Here is a 14721-nt window from a genome sequence, read left to right on the forward strand (position 1 = left end):
ATGATCCTTAATCATTATAATATGCAGATTTGCAGCTCAAGAAACATTTCTGATTATTATCAATGTTGAAAACGGTTCATATTTTTGTAGAAACTGTGATATTTTTTTCAGAATTCTTAGATGAATAGAATGGTGTTGTTTTTTTACATTATAAAAGTCTTTACTGACGCTTTTGATCAATTTAATTCATCATCTTTGAATATACGTTTTTTTCACTTGTTAAATTGAAGTTCTCAGCACAGATAATTTGATACTGGATGAATTTGCTGAGAAATATCTGAGTTTATCTTGAGTTTGAAACATTGAGTCATCTTCTGAAACTCTAGAGGAGACTTTTTTAAGCGAAAGCCCTGTGTAGGATAAACAATTGAGATTGAGCTCAGTACATGCATAATTGTAAAAGATGGAGTGCATAATCTGCGCCTCATTTCTCTGTATCGTGACACAACACTATCAATCAGACAGAAATCCCATGAAGCATTACAGAGCTCTATACCAAACTCTAAATCTGGCTCAAAGTCAGTGTTCACAACCTTTTTTTAATATTCTGTATTGCCTGCAGACCTGCTAACGTGGATGTGAGCCATGCCGCGTTTTAAAAGACGGAAGATAAACTCAATGAGAGGAGACAGAGGTCCTATTTAAAAGCAGACATGTAATTAATTCTCAGATCACACAGTTATCTCATATAGAGACTGTAATTCATCTTTGATTTATTTGGCCTTTTCCGTTCCCGTCTCTGAGAATGAGAATGAGAAAAAGGCCCTCTCACTTGGTTTGTGTATGGATCATTGAGAAAGACTGGGCCCCCCTTGTCATTATGTCAAATTCTACCTAAGAACATACATTCTATTTTCATAACCTGGTTAAGTAATCATATTACCTCAGGCTCCATAAAGTGGAACAAACAGTAGCATAGAAGTTCAGCTCCCTTTTTACGTGCCTTGAGTGACAGATTGGCTTTCATCAAAGGGGCCAGAATCGAACTGATGGAGTCATTTCGCTTTGCTAAGAATACTAAATTGATCCTCACATGCGGAACATCTGGTGAAAAGCAATTTCCACCCAAGTGTTTTAGTATTTCCTCATAATTAATTTCACATGTACATGACAAGAGCTACCGGCCTCCCAGAACAGGCGCACAAAAGCTAGCTTTGTTTCCCTCCGTCGAAAAGTACGCTGTGGTTCCTCGTTAAAACGCGCTTGTTCTTTTGACGCTCAAATTGATGATGAAAGGTCTGCTCAGGAGACGCAAGTCATATCATCTGCTCCAGAAAGCTCGCTGTGTTGGCCACCAGTATGGGACGAAAAGTTTAGGAACAAAAGATAAGTGATTGAACTTTGCTTTGAAGTACGTTTGAAAAATTTGTACAATTGAAATGTTGAACGCTATGTGTAAAGACTATGGTGAAATTGCATTAAAACGATTAGTACGCCCATTTACATTAAGTTGTAAATAACCCACAATATTCTTAAAAGTTAAAACCAGAGGCATTTTTAATGCATTACTTTATCTAAATTTTATTGCTTTAAAACAAAAGTTTGTGGTTGATAAGATTTTTTGAAAGAAGCTCAAGGTTGCATTTATATGATCAAAAATACAGTAAAAACAGCAATATTATGAAGAAATATTACAATTTAGAAATATGTTTTCCATTTGAATAATGTTTCAAATGTATTTTTTTCCTGAATTTTCAGCATCGATACAGTCTTCAGCGTCACATGATCATTCAAAAATAATATGCTGATTTGCGGCTCAAGAAACATTATTCTGATTATTAGCCGTGCTAAAAGTAGTGCTATTTTGAAAAAAAAATTTTTTTTTGCTATTGTAGTGTTTACTCATTCTTCTGCTTTTTTATTTTTCAGAGCATCTTCATTGACCCTCACGATTTTCCACAATGCTCTTGAGCTGAGAATACAGGCCTACGACATGAGACATATCAGCACCTGCTCTTACTTGTCTCCAAACGTGAGGTGTCTCCAGATAAAAGTCAGTCACCATCAGATTAATCACTAAAGCCACCAGGGAAGATGCTGTCCGATCAAACGCGTCTGTTTGTGTAGCGTGTCTGGGACCACCTGCATGTGCGTATGTACTGTAATGCTTTCTTGGCAAAACCATTTGTAAGCATATTGTTTTTTTCCCTCAAGCGGACTTCCCCCTCTTTTGAGGTCGTTGTTTCATGCGCAGTCATTCCTTCAGATGTCTCATGTTGCCAAAGTGAGACGTGAATTGGTTGAAGTTGCCATACACAAGTGAACAAGAATGGAAAATATGTTCCTGTTCCGATACCGAGCCCAGATAAAAGCAGGTGTTTCAGGTGTTTTGGATAACTGCTGTATTTAAAGCGGTGGAACATCCTGTTTGCCAAGTAGTCTCTGAAAGGCCAAACGTTCTTCTGGTGTTCCTCTCAAAAATCAAAGTGTCTCATTCCTCTTTATCTTCATCTTTTGATGTCAGCCAGCTGTTCTTCTACCTTTTCAACTCCATTCTTAAAGATTAGTTCATCCAAAAAGGAACATTTTGCGTTCGTGCACTTCTTTCGTCTGTGTATCGTAAAAAAGTTTTAAATAATATGCTGGTCACTCTTCCATGCAATTATAGTGAATGGGAACTGGCGTATTTGAAATTCAACAATCCAAAACCACCATAGAAGAATTGTAAAAGTAATCTAATCCGTAAGTGACTTGTGCGCTGTATTGTTGTATCCTGCAGCCATATAATGCCTTTGTGTGGCGAACAGATCAAAACTGAGTCACAATCTTGCCCTTCATTAATCACTGTGAACAGATTAAATCAGTGAGCTGAACTTGAGAACTGAATCTTATTTGTGCTTTTTTGTGAATGATCAAAAGTCTGATTTATAATTAATATATGATCTATATAATGATTTATTAATTAATCAGATTTGATTCTCCACCTCATTTACTCAATTCAGTCTCAATCCAGTGACAAAATTTTGGACTTTAAGATAATTTGGATGTTATTATCACAGATATACCATTGTTGGGATAATTTCGGTTTCGTGTATCTAACCCGAAGTGATACAATTCTGTATAAAAATGTTTAAGGCCAGAAAAGTAGTTTGTTTAGGCTTGGTTTGTAGGGAATTACAAACCTGCGCACATATTCAAATGCGCATAACTATAGAATTAATTCTTAATTTTTAATTCAGTGTTTCTCACAGGTTCGCGTTTAAAGTCTGTGTAGAGAGAACAGTGTCGTCTTAGCGGCCTCTAATTTAATAACTAATGATCGTTGCGACGGAAGTAAATCAATCAAAACTAACTTTAGCTGGAAAATATCTTTATTCAAGAACCGCTATAAAACCAAAACAATCTCTGTTACCTTAAATTATCCGTTTATCACTGTAAAGCCGCTTTGAAACAATCTACATTGTTAAAAGCGCTATATAAATTAAGATGACTTGATTTGACTTGACTTGTCTTGACTTATTATAATTTTTTTCCTTCTCTTTTTAAGTGCATTGATGCTATGGCAAAATTGCATGTAAACAATCGTGCCAAAAGTACTTCAAAATATTCATTTTCCTTGCCGCTTCCTTTTTTAAATAGATTACTATCATATGAATATAGCACAAAAGTCATAATGACCACTTTTATGGTGCATTTTATCCTTCATTTTGGCACGCTGGTCCTCATTCACTTCTAATGTATTGAAAAAAGAGACAAGGACATCCTTCAAAAACTGATCTTTTGTATTCCACAGAAGAAGAAAAAAAAACACGTTTGAAACAAATCATGGCAGAATTTTCATGCCAACTATCCCTGGAAAGGATATATATAAGCGGAAAGCATGACGTATACCTAACATGCCTGTTTTGAAAAACCATAACAACAACTTGAGATGTTGCTTCACCTTCGTAATCCTCTTTATTTCATTTCTTACGTGGCCAACTTTTCCCTTTGTTGCCGGACTAACCTAGTGCTAATAGTCTAGTTAGTCTGTTTCACTTCCACATTTTTAATCCCCGAACGGCAAGTCTGCTTCCATTGTTAAAGGCAGCAGAAATTGCATTGATCCCTTAACCCCAATAACCCTGCCGATGACCCCCGGAAGGGATAGCATGACTCTTAGGTGATGAGTGGAGCGGTAGGAAGAAAAGGAGCCTTACAGTCATGGGGGAATCTCATCCCCGAGAGGTCAAAGTCATGAGGGACCACTATTATCCAGATGAACTCGGTTGTTTGTGACTTCAAAAGCATTTAAATACAACAGTAGACTCTCTCAGAGAACCTTTTGTGACCCGGGCCCTTTGTGCCGAGGTCTGGAGGGTGACTGGTTTCACTCAGAGCCGTGACAGGTCTGGTGCTCAGAGACGTTTAAGCGTCTAATGTTACCCGAGCAGCTCCGGTATTAGGGCCTGATGACGAGCGAGAAAAACAGCGAGGCCGCTTCATTTACCTCTAACAAAAACACAAATAAGAATGAGTGGAGGGACACAACGGTTAAACAGTCTTCAATCTGGACTCCTGTTATTGGAAAATAATAGCTTTGTGAAAAGGAAGTAATCTAGAGGGCCTTTAATCAATTTCTGCTAGATGAGCGATCGGGATGAAAGCTCTGGGATGGGGTCGCCAGCTCCAGACATTGTGGGCTGGTTGGTGTATAGGAAGGATGGGCTTTAATTTGTCTTTTCAGGGTGTCCAGGCATCTTTAAAGGCTTAATTGTTACCATAGACAGCCTTGATGCCATGTGTTTGCGGAAATGGTTTCAAGGCCTGCTGTGGTAAAATCACTGACCACTGACTAAACGGTGAGCGCTGTATAGGTTAAAAGCACATTCCAGCGCCATTACGCAAATATTTCACCAGGTTCCGGTTTCTGTGTAACATTACACATCCGGGCTGAATGCGGCAGAAGAAAATTTTGAATCGATGTGTTTAATTGTTAACTTTAACTATAAACATTAACTGTGCTGTGAAAAGGTTTGCCGTTCATTTCGCTTTCTTCGTTTGGTAACGCAACAAAAAATGGCAGAACAAAAACACATCTGACTCCTTATACCCCGAGGATGATCATCTAATCGCTCACTCCTCTCTTCCACAACTAATGAAAGTCTAAGAAGTCACTTTGTGCGCGATCCCGCAAGGTCCAGGGTCGGATAAACACGCATTGTCTCGCATTGTTTGGTGAGACATCATTTCTTTCTTGTGGTTATGATGTAAACTCCCATTGTGGGATTTGGACTGAGAGGGGAAACTCAGCCTGGGTTTTGTTCAGAACACAGAAGAGCGGTAATCCCTGCACCTGAGGCCATTTTCAGGGAGGTTCCTGTAAGCCGAGAGCGATCCCAGAACATCTCAGATGAGCTGCTACAATACAGGCCTGCCATCTTGAGATCCATTACCAGAGCCGGCTCTGACAGGAATGTCAAGAATTCCGATGCTCTTTCACTTGAAGAAAAAAGGAAAAGCTGATAAGTCCATTGTTGTCTAAGTTTTATTTGCAGTTCCACTGGCGGGAACTGCATATGTCTGCAGGCGTTTCTGATGACCTCCATTAAGTGACGTGATATTTCAGGTCAAAGCAATGCTTTGTAGTGAATAGTTCCACAGATTTCAAATAAAAAGCAAATATTTCTATTATAATTATTATATTCCTGTGGCTGTTACTGAGATTGTCAACAAATGTTTCTGACAAACTTCATGATGTTGTGCACATTTCAAGTAAAAATCATTTATTTTTATTTCTAATGTTCACTGTCAGGACCTATAAACATCTTCAAACATTTCTGACAAAAAACTATGATGCAATGTGGTAAGTCACATTAAAAGCCATAAAAGCAATCATTAGCAAATGTCCAAATTTTAAGTATAAAGCTAATAATTCTATTATAATGGACTTTGTCATAATCAATGCCAGAATTTAGGATTATTGAGATGCTTTTCAATAAGAATTTCAACATATATTTGAATGAAAAAGGTATTAATTCCTAATTTCGTAAACCTCAAATATCTCCAAACTTCATGCAACTCAAATCCGATGTGATAATTCAGTGAAATTGAGAAGAAGTAATTACCAAATGATTTGTAGTGAATATTTCAAGTAAAAACCTGATGATCTCATAATTTCTTATGTTTTGTCTTTGTATTTCAACTGTCAGTTTTACTGTATAAATATATTTCAAGTAAAAAATGTAATAATTATATAATGCTGGTTTTTATATTTCATGTGCAGTAAGTGCAGCTTTTACATGTGTGCATGTGTGAAAGACATAACTTTTGTTAACAATTGTTAGCAATTTGCTTTTCAATGAGTAATTCAACATATATTTGAATGAGAAAGCTGTTAATTCCCCCTTTTTTTTTTTTTTGGAAAAATCATAAATGATTTGTAGTGATTATTTCAACATATTTGAAGTGGAAAGCTGATAAATCTTGCATGACATTTGCTATTCCAGTGGCAGTAACTGCAAGTGTCTGTAAACGTTTCTGACAAACTGCATTCGAACGTAATTGAGAAGTAATCATTAGCAAATGCTTTGTAGTGAATATTTCAGCATATAAAAAACCGGGAAGATAAAATCATTTCCTCTCCGCCTGCCAAAGATAACATCATCACATCAACGGAATATACCGTATCCATGTTTCTTCTTAAAAGGACAGCAGAAGGGTACGTGAATAATAAAGTGAAATTGCGCCAAGAGGTGCTAAATCGTTTGTGATAGGTTCAACTAGAGGACACCTGTGAGTTTTGTTGCTCGCGAGCGCACTTCAAAGTTCTCCAGGCGGGCTTTAGGCAGGCTAAATGTGTCTACCTGATGGACGTGCATTCAAGGAACAGATGAAAACAGTAGCTTCTCTGTGTATTTGAGCAGCATGTCATGATGATCCCTAATGCGACAGTAATTGCTCCTTGATGCCTGGCTTGCCAGCACAGAGCAGGACCTTTCTCCCATGAGTCAGAGAGAAAAGGCTCCGAAATTGGAATGTCAACGGGATTATCCTCATGTTGTTGCTGATGGATCCTCTTGACCTTTGACTGCCAAATATAAGGTGGAGTGAATATTTTACAAACAGCTTATGTTAACGATGCTTGCCTTTAATGAGAAATGAAACCTTTTAACATGTTTCAGGCAGCGCGCAAACACAAAGAAGGTGTTGCCGGAGGCGTTCAGCTCTTTTGAAGATGACCGCAGATGAGTTCGGCATGCCATCCAACTGAAAAATGTGGGGAGTCTTGCTATAGGGCGGCCTGAAGCATGTGGAGAACACTTGAATATATATATATATATATATATCTCAGAGTATTTAATCAGAAAACAGTGTGGGACGTGGATCTCTCAATGGTCTGAATTCCTTCTCCATGTGTGAGAAATCTGCAGTTCAAAACTCTCAACTATAACAAATGTCTGTGGATTCGTAGGCTGTAACCATGGCTATAGGAACAGGAAGGGACTAACTCCAAAAGCACGTCTAAACTTACACGGGCATGGCGGACATTCAACTGACACTCGATAAAGTGTGCGAAACATTCAAATATTTACTTTTATTCCTAGCTCGGAAACAAATTTACCATAGAAGCGTAAATTGCAATCCATAAATCTTGTTTCCTGTCACTTCTTGCCTCAAGCATTGCATCTAACTTAAACAGTTTACTGTTGGTTTCTAAATGTCAAAACTCTAGCGTCAAGAACAAGTGAACAGTAAGCTATTCACCTTGCCAATTGAAATGTATACCTCCAAATAAAACGTAATAAGTGGCATTTGCCAAGGCAAGCAAGTGACTGCATGGTAAACTTTAGACATTCTACTAACTATAACTTTGCAACTACAAGTCATTCAAATATTAGTAGACCGTAAAGGCCCGTTTACAGGAAGGATGCTATGAAGATAATTTTATTAAGCAGACAGTCTACTTATACTCTAAGGAGACTTAATTGACATGTAGACTACTCATGTAGTTACAGAGTGTTTTATAGTTAGTAGAATGTCTAAAGTGTACTATAAGCAATGTGAAAAAAAATCATTTGAAATCATCTAATAGCTATTCTGAAAATCAGTTTTTATTTATTTGTATTAATCAGACAAAAAATAATAATATTGTTTGTATAGCATTTATTACCTTTGATCATGTCAGTTCAAAGTTCATTAACTAATGTTAATAAATTAAACCTTATTGTAAAGTGTTACCAGTTTTTTTTAAACAGTTGGCTACTGGATATTCAAAAAAAAAAAAAAAAACTATTTACCCCATTTCTTGAGGATCTATCTCTGTGCTGAGAGGAGCCCTCCAAAGTGATCTATATTTCAGCATGCATGGAGGGCTCTGGAAAGCCATGCCAAAAAATGTCAGGAGCTTGTCAGCAATTCTTCTGATTTGTCATCAGCCTTATCAGATTTTGCAGTACATCTCCTTCCTGAGTGTGAATGGAAAAATGGAATTCATTCATTCAACATTGGAAACTGTATGGCCGCTTCGCTTCTGTGTGTCTTTGACTCTGGATAAACAAAAATGGATTCTGAAAAATGCCAGATCTCTTCCAGATGGTTTCACACAACACCTCGCCTTGCCGGTTCAGCCCTGTGTCTAAGATCGCGACTCAATGTGGCACTGTGTGCGCGGTGTCCCTTGAGACGTGTACAATAACAAATCATTTTTCACAACGATCTTTTGTTTACTTGCTACTGAGATATATGCGAACTACAACAAACAATTACAAACTGAACATTAACTCATTTGTCATGGTGTTTAAACAAATCTGTTGGCTTATTTACTGTCACTATGAGTAGTTAACCACAAAATTAGCATTATGTCATTTTTGGTTTGTTTGTTTGTTTGTCGTTCCAAATCCCTTCTTTCTTCTGTGGATTCTGTTTGCTTTTTTTCTATGAAATTAGTTTGTAAACTTCTAAACAAATAAGAAAACCCCCATAAATTATTCTGAACGTAGTTTATATGACTTATAATATAATGTTTTCATTAACAAATCCATATTTTGAGTCAGATCCTCAGTGAATCAGTTGATGATTGAATGATTCATTCACAAATTAATCTGGTTCTCCAGTTCAGTTCACTGATTTATTGATCCATTCGCAATGGTTCTCAAGTTAACAAACCACTGATTGTCAAATTCATTCCTCTTCCATATTACCTAAGAATATTTGCCACATTTACATGAATGCATTTGGCAGATGCTTTTATCCAAAGCATTGAAAGAATACATTTTATTAGTTCATGTATTCCTTGCGAATCAAAACCATTGCTATCTCCATGCTTCAGGAATACTTGTGTGCAAGTGGAATGGAAAGTCCTTAAACTTTAGTCCTCATTCATTGGGACAGTTTTGTAATTGCATGACACATTCTTCAAAAGATCTCCTTTTGTGTTCCACAGACTAACATCATACGGGTTCGGAACAACACGAGGGTGAGTAAATTATGACAGAATTCTCTTTGAATAAAACTAAACCTTCATCTTTTTGTGTCACACAAGTTTGTGCACAGATATAATCTTTGCAAGTGGCTCTTGTACGTCGTTTTGTCTCCGTATAAAGCCTGAAAGGTTTGCTGCAGTCACCACAGAGCTCTGCTAAAGCTGCGGTCTGAGCCAGACTCTGGGACAGGAAATGTCTGAGCATCACTGGATGAGGGTTCGAACCTGCTGGGCTAAGCAGTCCAGAAGTATGAACTGTCTTCACTGCCTTTCCTCGCTTTAGGAACAAGTTAAAAAGGCTCTGGATTTATGATTTAGCACCGTAAGAATGTGCACATGTGTAAAAACAGGAATATTTATGTTCGCGTATAGCCGTGAAGTGATGTGTGACTGCTATATAAAGGCTTTGTTCGTTCACAACTGTAGCCATGTGAAGATAACATCACTAGTCTGGGCTTTTTTTTTCAACACAGTTTCACTGCTGCACCAAGAGTTTGGTGTAAAACACGCAATTGGCGAAAGAAAAACGATTTTAATTATGGGGAAGCTGGAGCACTTTCAAATCAATGGAAGCGGTATTATTTGCAAGTTTTTTTAAAGCAAAGCATGTTTCTATCCGACATGCAGTGCAACATGGAATATGGGAAACATGTGCCACCAGAGCTGCGCTCACATGCACAGACGGCATTACACGAATTCCTTCCTAATTGTACATTTGACATCTTTCAAAGCCGAAGAAGTGGCAGTCCAGCAACAAGGAATCTGGGGATAAGGCGATATACGGACCACATCCGTCCCGCTTCTCCCGTGGGCTATTTAAAAGTACAGTAGGCTGTATTTTCCGCTGCAAAGCCAAGCACCCACCCTTCCGTCCTTGCACCATATTGGAAACAGATGCCGTTGGATGCAAGGCCCGGCTAATTTAAGTGGACAGGCCAGATGGAGGAGAATGATTGCACACTACCCCCTGTTGGCTTTCATTTCGTAAGGTTTCAGAAACATGGCAGAGGTCTGCAGAGAGGCAGTGAAGAATTGTTTTACTATTGAATGTTTTAGCCCCGAATAGCACTGGATCCAGCGTGGGTAGACCATTTCCTAAACTAGACTGTCACACGTACTTTCGTTTGCATTAGGCATTTAGAGACTGGCATGCAGATATGTAGAGAAAAGATCCTGTTTTTCTATTCGAATAGATCTAAGTATAACCCACTGGTTAGTGTGTGTTATCACAGTTGTGTCTGCCAAACTTTTAGTTGGTAGGAATGTTTAAAAATAAGCATTTGTGACTAAAACTTTTAACAACAATTAGAATGTGTTGAAAGTCGTGTACTTATGGCCTGGTTTCACAGACAGGGCTTAGATTAAGCCAGGATTAGTCCTTAGTTCAATTAAGACATGTAATAGCTTTTACAAACGTGCCTTAAAACATCACTCATGTGCATCTTAAAACAAAGCACTAACAAATATGAACAAGGTCAGTTGCTTTTGGTCAAAAAACATGCATTTTAGTCTGGGACTAGACTTAACCCTTGTCTGTGAAACCGGGGGTAAAAGTTCTTATGTGACTTTGTTTCGCATATGAAGCCATATTGCAATAATTTGTAATCTAGTTGTTTTTTCTCTCTTGCAGATGTGGTGTTGGCAATGTCATTTAACAAATTATTCATTTTTGAAAGCATAGGTAAGAAAACATTCACTTATGCAACATTTTATGTCCTTTTTAGCTAAATATACAGTATGTTATTGTTTAATGCTGCTGTTTATCATGTTTTTTTACTCTGTTACATAAATCAGCATGTTTTTTTTTAATTTTATTAGTTTTATTTATCAGTTCTAGCTTCACCAGCACCTGTCTAAAACTTTAAAAGTTGTCTTGAGACTTAACTTTTTCCTCGCCATTGACATTAACTTTTCGATAATAATATATTTTTCTTGAGCAGCAAATCATCATATTAGAATGATTTCTGAAGGATCATGTGACACTGAAGAATGGAGTAATGATGCTGAAAATTCAGCTTTGATCACAGGATTAAATTGCATTTTAAAATATATCACGAATAAAAATAACATTTCACAATATTACGTCATTTTTTATCAAATAAATGAGGGCTTGGTGAGCAAAAGAGAATTCTAAAAAAATATATATTTTTTTAAACTCTTGCCAACCCCAATCTTAGACAGATATTAGACAGAATGTATAGAAATATAGTGGCATTGACTACTTTTATGGTGTTTTCTCCCCCTTTTTTGAGCTTGCAGCCTGAATCCCCATTCGTGATATAAAATAAGAACAGCTGAAAAATATATCAATGTTCATATTTCACAGATGAAAGAAAGTTTTCCTTTTGCGTTGAACGATTGCTTCATGGGTTTTGTTTTGTAATCTAAATATTAAACTCATCGAGCTGAAATCCAGTCTAGTGACCGAGCATGTATCATCATACGCGTGGTTGTACTATGTAATTTGTGCTTGTGTGTGCGAGATAGAGACAGTTAGCTCACTCGGTGAGGTCTGTGGAATAATTGTACGGTGTGCGCACATGCCAACGTCACTACAGCAAACATTTGCTCGCTTAATTCTATCGTAACCTGAGCCGGGCTTTATTTTCACTACAGGCCAGTAATATTTACTTAGCCAAGCCTGATCCGTGCACACAAGTGATCTCAACTGTTTCCTAAGCCATGTTGACATGTTTGACTCGAATTAAATCTGTGGCTGTAAATAAGAAATCTAGAGGGGTTCATCGCTAATCGAGAGCAGAGGCACATTGTAAAACTCAAGTGAGACACAAATAATGAGTGTGGGAACGTCGGGATGGCATAAATCAGTTTTAACTAGAAAGGACTGCGCTGCTTAGAGTATGTAACCCGTAATAGTCAACATCAGCCCTCTGTGCACTACATTTGCACCATGCCTTCTTTACACAGTAAATGTGTTTTAGCTTAAAGTAATTAATTAGACTCATTTAAACTGGTCGCCATACGGCACTAAATGAGAACCAACAGGTTCAGTGCACTTTTTGGCTTGTTTATTTACTCTCTCTGTGTCCTGTGACTCTGTGCTCACGAGGGTTATAACGTTTTGACTTTGAACGATTTCCTGCATCATAAATCGATTAACTTTAGCTTAAAAACAATGAAAAAGGCCCTAAGTTTAAAAAAGTCACCCCAGATTAAAAAAAATTGGAACAACCATACCAAACGTTACTGCTTATAAGTAGCACTTCCTAAAACACTTTAGAACTGTTGACAACTTTCTGGAATTTTCTACAACTATTTTTCTAGAACAATCCAAATCTTGGTATACACATATATATAAGAGAGAGGGAGCTTTATGAGCAAACAACTCAACTTGATACTTTTTAATATTTGTTTCAGTAGCAATATATAATGTCGCACAAGATAAGTGATAAAGAACAAGGCTATCCAATAATCTAGTGAGATTTAAGCAATCACATAGAAGAGGAAGAGGAAGAGGAAGTGTGCCTTTAGATGAATCTTCACTTAATGAAAAGTGCAGAATGCCACTCCAAATGCAAATTATTGGACGCTACCAGTTTCTTGGATTCAGAAATTAAAGGAAGAACGGAGCGAATAGTGGAAATATTTTTTTTTTAAAGTACAATCAACTTGGATGTTTAAGTCATTTCAACTCAACTTTACATTAACTGACTTAAAAAACGTATATGCATAATAAATATAAAGTTCCAAATGCCAAAAACTATTTTTTGATTTTGGGGTGACCTTTAGTGATACTAAAAAGATATTGAAATGAAAGTTGGGTAATACTTTATTTAAGGTGACGTAGTTACATGTTACTACATGTACTTACTATAGTAATAACTGTAAATAATTACAAATAACTAACCCTAAACCAAACCCTATAAATCTATAGTAAGTACATAGTTAATTAATATTACTTATTTGAGTAAGTACAATGTAACTATGTCAAATAAAGTGTAACCGGAAGTTAATTTCTTTGTTTTTAGGCAAAAGTTGTTGCATGAAGTTGTTAAAAAGTTATAACCCCTGTGCTCACGCTTCATCCCATGCTGTGGAAACTTACTTGGGCATCAAAACTCAAGTTCATATGGAATGACCTCACAGAGAGGCCCTCCTGGCGTTCGTAATTATTAAAATAACATTTTCAAAGAATCATCTGCTGGGTTCGCAGGAAGAGCGTCTTTAAAGGCGAGAAGAGAAAATTAAAAGGCTGATGTGCAGATGGAGTGGCATCCATCACCCCTCTGAACTCTCAGGTTAAGAAGTTGTTTTGTTATCTCCCGCTCGCCCTTTGGGTGTGATTAAGCCTTGTTTTCCCTGTCCGCCTCGTGTACTTGCGCTTAAATGTCAAAACTATGGCAGGAATGCTGGAGCAGAGAGGTCAAATGAGGTCATACGGAGGATGTAAACAACAATGTTTTCTTTTCTTTTTTCTTAATGGACTGATCCACTTAGGGAAAGAGCGCACCGCGAGCGTAGCTTGATCCCACCGGCCTCCGTGTGTGGATTCCTAGCAGGGATTTAGGTTTTAGATCGCAATCGGACCCGACCTGAGTTTTAACACTGGCTAGGGAAGGATCTAATCATCCGCACAATAGATTCTCTATTTGACACGCTGATGCCGCTGAGTGCCTGATCAAACTATTATAAACTGAGTAATTGGTTGAGTTCAGAGAAAAGGGCGTCTGTTTGATATATACTGCCCCCTTCTTTATGATGAAATATTCCGGCTGGTGTTTTTGAATGCAAGTGTTAACGTTGTGCTTTTCAACTAGAAAACAAAAGATCATAAGCGTTGGACATGGTTTGAATTAGCATAAATGTAAGAGGACACTTCTCCCATGGGAGTCTGCTTTAACGGCGCATGTTTAGGGTCTTTAGGCTGAGCATTGACATTTGATATTTTGGTCAAGTCCACATTCCCTGAAAGGTTTACCAAACCATAAAATAATGTCCATAGGGAGACAGAAACTATGTGAGTCTTTAGCCGAAATTGCGGCCAAACTCTGGCTGCACACCAGCTGTACAGCAACACCTGGTGTTGTGCTGGAGAAACACAGTTGGGAAACATTTCAAGGCATTTCTGTTTTGTTTAAAATGTCACATGGTTAAGTTTGTTTAGGGAAAAAAAGGTTTCTATTTGTGAACTTGTTAACAGTCTGTCTGTTTCTCATAAACTAATAATCTTCTCTGCACTTTATGACCACTATGTGTCATTGGATGTCTCTCTCTCAGCACAGTGTATGGTATTGCATGATTACCATATTCATATACCATGGTATTTGTATGGGACTCCAATGTACTTTAAAGAATAT

This window comes from Phoxinus phoxinus (assembly GCF_949152265.1).
Source record: "Phoxinus phoxinus genome assembly, chromosome: 16".
Lineage (NCBI taxonomy): Eukaryota > Metazoa > Chordata > Actinopteri > Cypriniformes > Leuciscidae > Phoxinus > Phoxinus phoxinus.